Genomic DNA, 9,899 nt, shown 5'->3' on the forward strand with positions numbered 1-9,899 from the left:
TGGGATTTTAAGACTGCCTCACTGAGAAATGGCACATGCGTTTTTCATGTTGTCTAATACACTGTATAGACACTCAGGAAATAGTACAGCAGTTCACATTCAGAGTTCGTCATGTATGTCAGCAACTCTGAGTTTAACTCATATTAGCCTGCCCTTAATTCGTTAGATCCCTGTTTCACTCCATTCATTCATTCATCCCTTTAATCAATGACTATTACACATCTATTATATATTCAGTCTTGTGGCTGGGAATTCAAAGCTGAATACTAAAGTCCACAGTTTGGGGAAGAAGACAAACACATAGAAGTTCCACCGATGTAGTATACACTAAGTGCCACAATACAGATGTGTTGCACGTGTTGTGAAACACAGACCACAGATGGAAGGGCTTTGCCTGGGCGAACCTTTGGAGAGCTAGAGGCTCGGGACCTAGGGCTAGGGGCTAGAGAGTACCAAGGAACGCTTTGGGAGAAGGTAAGATGTGAATCAAATCTGGAAGGATACAACAACCACGATGCCTCTATCTACAAAAGGGAACTATACTAACTAAACTGTTACATGAGAGAGAAAGGCAAGAGAGGACTGGTGGATAACCATGAACCTGTTATCTTTGAAATCCTTGGTCCAGCATTGTCAAATTTGAACACACAAATCACATACACCCTCCCACTTGTAGTGTATTTCAGATTCAAAATTTCATGAAAAACAAATATTAATACAATAAAACAGAGCATAAAATTTAAAATGATAAGAGAATTCAAATTTTCCCTCTTAAATCTAAATTGAAAATAATATAAGGGTACATATTTGATTTTTTAGCTGAATTTAAGACGCATAAATCCAGACATTTTTGAAAAAGTAGAATGCATTCTCACCTGAAGGACTTTCCTAATTCTTTTTAGATTGTGTATCAAGAGCAGATTTTTCTCTTTGGAAACACGACCTAATTGTTCATCCAGTTGTATTAACAAATTTTGAAAAAGAATTGTTGCCATGGTTTCATTGTTGGAAGCCGCCTCCCTAAAAAACGAAAGTGTTATTAAACGGCAGGAAACAACTTAGTAAAATATCTACTTTTTACCATACTAATTTTAAAAGAGATCAACCTATTCCACAGTGACAAGCATTTAAAGGCTTTTACAAATTAAATTGTATACATCAAAGTAGACTCAACAACACTAATTGTTAGGGAAATGCAAATCAAAACATGAGATACCACTTCGTACCTATTAGGATGGCTATTACTGAAAACCCCAAATAACAAGAGTTGGTGAGAGTGTGGAAAGACTGGGACCCTTGTGCATTGCTGGTGGGAATGGAAAATGGTACAGCCACTGTGGAAAACAGGATGGAGATTTTTAAAAATGTAAGCAGAGAATCACACACAGCAATTCCACTTCTGGGTAGATACTCGAAAGAACCGAAAGCAGGACTTGAACAGATATTTGTACATCAATGTTCATAATAGCTTTATTCACAATAGCCAAAAGATAGAAAAAATTCCAAAGTTAATTGGCAGATGAATAAACAAAATGTGGTACACATCTACCATAGAATATCATTCAGCCTTAAAGAGAAGGAAATTCTGATACATCCTACGTGAATGAACCTTGAAAAAATATGCTAAGTGAAATACATCAGCCATAAAAGCACAAATATTGTGTGATTACATTTACATGAATACCTAGAGTAGTCATATTCAGAGAGACAGAAAATAGAGTGGTGGCAGCCAGGACTGGGGTACAGAAACTGAAGAGCTATTGGTTAATGAGGACAGAGTTTCAGTTTGGGAAGATGAAAAAGTTCTTGAGATGGACAGTGCGCAGCAATGTAAATGCACTTGATGCCATTAAACCGTATGCCTACAAATGGTTAAAATGGTAAATGTTATGTTATGTATATTTTATCACAATAAAAAAAGAGGACTATTCAAAGCAAAAAAAATTATTGTACATGACAAACAGATCTTTAAAGAATGATTGTAAAACATAAGAAAAAATAATTATTTACATTGCATCTGTAAATTGAAAATTGAGATAAACAATGGGTTTACTTCTTGGCTTTTTAATATTCAGAAATTACTGGGATTTGGGCTTACAAAAAAACCAAAGCACTAGAAGCACTGAGTTTTCATCTACAACAGATGAAACCAGAAAGGACAATGATTCTCTTCCTTTGGGGAAGCTTTCCAAATCCTTGAAGAAAATTCTTTATCTGAAAGAAGGCATCTACCCAGTCAAAAGCAGATCACAGAATAAATGCACAAGGATAGAGCATAAAGCATTTGTACATCAACCTCTAGGGAAAATACAATAATGTTTGATCATACCAGTCTTGATTTTCAATCCACTGAGCCAACAGATGTCGAATCTCCATAGGAAAGTTGTCATCGTAGAATTGATCCACTTGCTCCAAAAATTTGATTTCTAATTGTTGAACTTGATTCCACTGAGACATGCTATAAATGAAGAGGTAAAATTAGAGTTTAAAAATAATGTTAATAACTGTAGTGTACATTTTTCTCCCTTAGGTTCTTTTTTTTAAGATTTTACTTATTTGAGAGAGAGTAAGCAAGTGAAAGAGAGAGAAAAAGAGAGAGCATGAGCAAGCACAAGCAGGGGGAGGGGCAGAGGGAGAGGGAGAAGCAGACTCCATGCTGAGCAGGGAGCCTGATGTGGGGCTAGATCTCAGGACCCTGGGATCATGACCTGAGCAGAAGGCAGATGCTTCACTGACTGAGCCACCCAGGTGCCCGTCCCTTAGGTTTCAAACCAAGACAGTGTTGTCCACTAGTTAAGTAACTGAAAAAATTTTTCTTTTATAGTCACCTTTTATAAGAAGACAGTAAAGAGAAAATGCTTTCAATCCAAAGATAAAGCCTTCTCAGCTTTTTCCTAAGTCATCCCTAATAAAGGAAAAAAAGTTCTCTATCCCCAAACCATGTTCTGCTTTGCTCTAACCGGAACTCCAGAACTTTCTCCAGAAAGCTTTCACTCCCCCTCAACACCTCCAATCTGTCACACAAATCTGTGTTCTCAACAAACTCCTTTCCTATCCCTTGCTCTCTCTGCATTCTTGACTTTAAGCAACCTGAAGGCAAACATACTCAACTGTACCTTCTCAGACCCTCTTTAGACTTTCTATATGAGGGGCACCCAATAAAAGTTTCTCGTATGTCAAACTACCCAATCCTTTCTTCTTTATTTCAGATTTGTCTGGCTTCCAGAGTCAAACTTATGTTCCTAGACCTTTAGTCAAAGTGGGTCCTAGCTTTATGAAGAGTTTCAAGTACACATTTTTGTGGGCTCTAGTTCTTTCAGTTCAAAATATCTCTGAATCAGTACATATTTATATTTCTCTGTACGATGATCCACTATGACTGGGCAGAGCTTTTAAAGTCGACTTTTCATTAATCTCTGGTGTGCAACTGACGGCAGTTAAACCCTCAGGTTAATTGAAGAAGAAGCCACACTAGGTATGTATTTGGCAGCCTCTCACAAAACAAAAGTATGTGTTTCCCCCACGTTATCCTACTCTCACCAATTTAGAAGCTTTAAACATTTCCTAACTCAGGGAGATTAATACGACATCTTGAAGTTATAGTATTTTACTTTTTCCAAAGTCAAAGTTCTGATAGTTTTATCAGCAATTTTAGATCAAGGAACAAAACTTTTACATGATTAATCACCATAATATTTCGGCCTATCTTGTAGGTAAGTTAAGATTCCCTTTTGCCTACAGCAGGTCGTGGTAACAGATTTCATATATTTCATATACATATTTCTTAGGTTTCAAATGGAACCATTCTGGGGCACCTTTTCCCTGATCTAAATCTATAGAGGAATGTTTTGCTAAAAGAAAGGAACCAGGAAAAGAAATAATGTTTTATTTTCATATCACTTTATATCTTGAAGACCTTTACATGCACCATTCTAGGCATATTGTGGTGTCTCAGTAAGTGTTGTTAAATGAATGGCAATTCTGATGTGGCTGTGAACAGGGCAGGTGGAGAGTAAGTTTTACTCCAACTATAAAAATGGAAAAAAATCTGAGGGACAAGTAAGCAAAATGACTCCTACCCAAGATGCATAGCTCCTAAGGACCGATCTGAGGTCTCCTGCAACCAGACACAGTTGTCTTTGCAGACGCTGCATAGATATATAAATCTCACAAAATTGGAACATTTGTTCCCATGCTATAATGACATTGTCCTGCTATATTCCTGTCAACTTATTCTAGATAACAGTGAGAGAACATGAGCTGAAAATGCATTACAATTGTCATGGCTACTTTTCTTAAATCCTTGCTATGATTTGGATGAAAATCTGTTTTCTAAGAATTAACTGGACTGAACCTGTCCCAAAGTTAGCAAAATTACTTCTAGGACCCGGGTCTACCTTCTAGAGAGCTGAACTTAAGGCTGAAGACGGGAAGGATAAGATATATAGTCCAAGGACCCTCTTCTTTGTTGAAGCCTCTAGAAATGCCTTTAGTCATCCTTAGCTCCCTTCTTTGCTTTCACTCTCAAGTGCTACTTCTCCCATCACAAGAAAACTATAGAACATTTCTTTTGAAAATTGAGTGCCTGTCTATTCGCTTTGAATGTCTGGCCCTAGATAAAGGGGCATTTTGTCACACTGTCTGGGAGCTAATAGTGCTGCACTGGCTCTGTGACACACAGCTTGCAAAGGAGATGACATACCCTAAAATATCACTCCCTCCCATCAAAGCCACAGCCACTGGCTACCCTAGCTCTGGGCTTTTCTCTGAAACCCAGGTACTCAATCTCATGTCAGACATTGTAGCTCAGAGACGCTGGAAGGAAAGTGAAGAGGGGCTCACTTTCAGCACTTCCCGAGGACACACCTCCGCATCAGCCACAAGTGTCCCTCCCACCGTGCAGATTTGGGGGCTGAGCACCGAGCGCGCGCATCTTTGGATCATGGAGTCGGACGCTATTTAGAATTACCCATCCTCATGTGAGCTAAAGTGAAGCAACTATCACAACACCAAGTGAACAGCACAGCCTCGGCAGCATCCTGCATAAGCACTTCCTGGCCCGTGCTCCTCCGGAGAAGCAACACGAAGGTGTGGTCTGCCTACTTACCTGGCTCTCTCAGCCCAGGTCCCAGGCGGTGTCAAGTCCAAAGTCAGAATCGCCCTTCACAGTCCCCAGGACAAAGCCGCTGACGCCATTGTCAGTAGGGGATTTGCATTTCTCCTCCCACTTGAGGCTTTCCTGTGCGTCAGTGTTAGAGTCTCTGGGACTTTACTTGAGTCGGTTCCCACCCACTCTCTATTCTAGAAATGCTAAAGAGCAGAAACAATCAGGCTGAAGCCCCTTTGCAGGGCGCCCTCTCCTCATCCCCACCAATCACTCCTGTAACTGCAGGTGGCCCAGGGCCCTCAGGAGGTGGGTGGGTAGGTGGGGGCTACACACACCTCTTTTCTTCAGGGGTTTCCCAGACAGTCTGAGACACCCCCGCCCCCCTGCAGACTTACTTGCCTGGAGCTAAATTCCTAGCTTCCTGTCTTCCTTCTTTCAGGCTTCACTCACCCTGGTGAGACAGCCCCTGGGAGAGAAGGGGTGCCAGGACCAAAATATCAAACTCTTAGACCTCACGGTGCTCCAATTCCAGCGGAGTCTGCTCTCTAGGAAGAGGACAGCCTCACCCAAAGGTTCGGGCCAGCTCCTGTGCAGGCTACTCACGCCTGCCCTTACTAGCCCAGCATCCTCATTCTCACCTGCCCAGTAGCCCTATACCTGGTTGCTATGGGATGCTTTTCTCCCTTTGTGACATGGGCCTATTCTAGAATCACAGAGCTGGAGGGAGCCTTGGTCTCATCATTCTGTCTCTTTCATATCTGAAGAGACCGAGGCCTACAGAGGTGACTGGAGTTACTCAATGAGTTAGCTTCTGAGCCTGGATAAGAGGTCAGGGTTTTGCAGTCCCTCCCTGGTGGTATTTTGTCTTCATTTCTTCCAAGCTAGATGTTAAGCCTCAACACGTGAGTTCTACTAAATGTTCAAGAAAATAAAAATAAAAATAAAGGAAGATAGACTGAATGAGGCAGAAAGAATGACTCGATTTGCTTATGCATGAGTCTACAGCAATATACCAAGGTAAAGGCCTGCTTCCCCACTCAGACCCGCCATCACGTGGGTACACTTACCCGGGGTTCTCCTCTCCCTCCATTATTATCATGATCACGTGCTTAAATTCACCACCCCTGTCCCTCCAGCACACAAAACAAGTCAGTCCATTCCAAAGTCACAATCTGCACCACTCTATTCCAGGGTCAGGCAGGCTTGGTCTTGGCTGCTTGCTCACTGGGCAGTTTCCAGGAGCTTCTGCTTCTCTGTCTCCACCCGAAGAAAGTGCCTCATTTGGGCTATTCCATATGCTACAAGGCAGAGTCTGGTTTTCTCTGGGGAAGCAGTCTGTCCTGAAAAAGTCCAAATTTTTGGCCCTCAAAACTCTGTACAATCTGGACCCAACCTATCCTGGAATCTCCCCCACTCCCCCACCCCCACACTCCCTACTCAGGAGCCCGAGATCTGAGGCAGACCAGTCTGTTCTGCTCCCTAGATGAACCTCTCCTATTTCGGTATCGATGCTCCCTTCAACTGCAGCTTCCTCACCTCGTTTGTCTACTTACTGAAATTGTATCCCTCTTTTTTCTAAATTTAATTTTAATTCTAGTGTAGTTAACATACAGCGTTACATTTGTTTCAGGTGTACGATATAGTGATTCAGCAAGACAACAAGTCCATATATTACTCAGTGCTCATTAAGGTAAGTGTACTCTTACTCCAGTTCCTCTATTTCACCCATCCCCCACCCACCTCCCCTCTGGTAACCCTTACGTTTGTTCTCTATAGTTAAGAGTCTATTTTTTGGTTTGTCTTTTTTAATTTTTTTGAAATCCTTATCCTTGGTGAAGATTTCACTGATGACCCCAACCCACAGCAATCTTTCCCTGCTCTGAATTCTCATCACACTTCCCATCCAAACTAGTGCTGTCCCAGAAAAATAAAATGCAAGGCCACATGTTAAAATTTTCTAATAGCCACGTTAAAAAAGGTAAAAGGAACAGGCAAAATTAATTTCAATGCTATAAATAATCCAATAATACAGAATATTAACATTTCAGCATATAATCAATATAAAAACTATTGATGAGATGCTTTGCATTCCTTATTTCAGACTAAATCTCTGAAGTCTGGTGTGTAATTGGCACTTTCAGAAAATCTCCATTTGGACTAGCCACATTTCAAGTGCTTACTAGCCTCATGTGGCTCGTGGCTACCCTATTAGCGCAGATCTAGACCACTCATCTAGCACTTTTCACTTCCTGCCTTCTAGTGTTAGTCATACTGGTTTTGTGTGTCTTTATCATTACACTCAACTGCTGAGTGCCTGCTGTACAAAGCAGAGACTTTTTTCTCTTTTTCCTTTTAAGGACCTCACCTCGGGACTCCCTCAGCAGTTTTCAAACTGATCTCATGACACCTTTATCCTCTGAAAAATTGTTAACAAATCCAAAGAATTTTTATGTATTACTATTCTGTATTAAATTTGTATTTAAGGGGGAAAAATTAAAATATTTATTCACTAAAAATTATAATAATAAATCCATTATCTCTTAAAATGGATTTTTTAATGAAAAACAAGTATATTTGTAATACAAAAAAATTAGTGAGGGGACCTGGCTGGCTCAGTCAGTAGAGCATGTGACTCTTGATCTCAGGGTTGTGAGCTTGAGCCCCACGTTGGGTGTGGAGATTACTTAAAGCAAATAAAATCTTTAAAAATTTTTTTTGTTAAATTTTTTTTTAAATTAAAAAGCTTAGAATGAGTGGCATGGATTTACATTTTTAAAAATCTCTAAGGTATAGGTTGAGAAAAGACAGCTGGATTCTTATATCTGCTTCTGAATTTTATCTTTTGCAGTTGTTTTGGTTGAAGTATTGAAGAAAATTTGGACTTGCAAATACGTAATTGGAAAAGGAGGAGCATTTTAATAGCTTTTGCAGATAATGTGGATATCCTTCTTTGATGAGACAACAAAACTCGACAAGTGGTAGTTTTTTAAGGGTTGGTGCACTGTGGAATGTGAAACTCCATCATCACGCTTTATATATACTGTTACATTAAAATCTGTTGACATATCTTATATTTTTTCTTTTTAAAGATTTTATTTATTTATTTGACAGAGATAGAGACAGCCAGCGAGAGAGGGAACACAAGCAGGGGGAGTGGGAGAGGAAGAAGCAGGCTCATAGCGGAGGAGCCTGATGTGGGGCTCGATCCCACGATGCCGGGATCACGCCCTGAGCCGAAGGCAGATGCTTAACCGCTGTGCCACCCAGGCGCCCCGACATATCTTATATTTTAAATGGAAATTTTACCCGCACGTGATTTTGTAATATCACATATTGGTTATTTGGAAAAAATGAATCCACTAAATTACGCAGATCTTCTAAATGCTGACACAATTCATTGTACAAATCAGAAAATCGTCTTAGCTAATATCACCATGGATCTCATTAGAAAAGTATTTTTAAGTATTGGGAAATTGTTAAGCTCAGAGGGAGGATGCAAGTTTTCCAAATTCTATTTTTCACTTGAAAACTCCAATTTTATTATTGGAAACCAACACTGCCAAGTGTTTTCCCTGAAGTGACAGTTGCACCCTGTTCGTTTTCAGGAAAATGTCTTCCAGATACCCAAGTTTGATTTTGTCAAGTCATTCCTCCAAGTAAGAATGATGTTCTGTGACACTAAATCACACAAGTGCTTTTCTTTGAGACAATCATCATACCTCAATGTGTATACTTCTCATTTTATGACAGAATATTAGAGGCATTAATTTAAAATTTAATAAAATTAATTTTCCTGCTTCATTGAGAACGTTATTGAGTTCAACTGGCATTTAAACAATTTTAAGTGTGTGGTGGTAAAGAGCACAATGACTGCTAGAAAAATTTGACATCACTGCCTTGGTTCACACTGAGGCACCAACATTACCCACCATTGCTTTGGTACCATCAGTTCAAATGTTAACAGAGTGAAAAGGCAAAACTGTATTATTATAAAAATAGTTTTATTTTCACAGACAGACAGCCTTTCCTAAAAAAGGTCTTGGGGACCACCCCCAGAATCTGCAGATATTTATGAAACCTCTGCCTTATCTACCATGACCTGTCCACCATAATCAGTTCATCCAGTGGTGTATCATGAGGGAATCTGTGCCCAAATGAACACTTTTTTCCTTGTTTAAAGCATCTGCCTTAAACCTCTGTCCACCTTCCTGTTTCATGAACTGAGCCTGGCTTCTAAGAACAGGTAACTCTACGTCCACTTTCCTTTTCTTTCTTAGAATCAAGTCTAAATAACCAGGTTCCCAGTTTCATGGCCTTACATTTACCTGGCTTCATCAGTCCCTTAGAGTCAAGAACAAAGAAGAAGGGGGGGGGGGCGTGGAGAAGATGAAGAAAAAGAGGAAGAAAACCAAAGAAATCACACTAAAGTGAAATCCCCAGTTTGCCAAACTCAAAGACCACAACAGATTCTTCTCCTCCTGTAATTGCTGTCCCATTTGCCCTAGTTAAATCCTTATTTCTATTTTTTCGCCTCATCTTAACAGGGAAATATCAGATTATAGACTTGCAGAAAAAATAGATTCTAGTTCTGATCATGCCTCTTTCTAGTTGTACAAAGTCAGATCAGCTACCACACTTCTCTGAGCCCCAAACTCTCTGTAAAAATGGGGATATTACATCCCACATGAAATTGCTGGGAAGATTCAAAGATCTAATATAAGGAATGAGAAAAGGGAAAACATTCAGTAATAGCTGCTATTAATAGAATAATAATAACCAAGTTGTGAGGAAC

At 40.0% G+C, this 9,899-nt stretch overlaps 1 long non-coding RNA gene across 1 annotated transcript; it reads right to left on the reverse strand.

Moving 5' to 3' along the window:
- Nucleotides 1-123: 123 nt before the first annotated feature.
- On the reverse strand, nucleotides 124-5,283 carry LOC148106572 (uncharacterized). The gene is made up of 3 exons (XR_015723696.1): nucleotides 5,108-5,283; nucleotides 2,330-2,458; nucleotides 124-1,020 (listed from the first exon to the last, which is right to left on the reverse strand). It is a non-coding gene; the product is annotated as an uncharacterized LOC148106572 (long non-coding RNA).
- Nucleotides 5,284-9,899: the final 4,616 nt, after the last annotated feature.

Source organism: Ursus americanus, unplaced genomic scaffold (assembly GCF_024610735.1).
Source record: "Ursus americanus isolate L20-20 unplaced genomic scaffold, mUrsAme1.1.p SCAF_229, whole genome shotgun sequence".
NCBI classification, from domain to species: Eukaryota; Metazoa; Chordata; class Mammalia; order Carnivora; family Ursidae; genus Ursus; species Ursus americanus.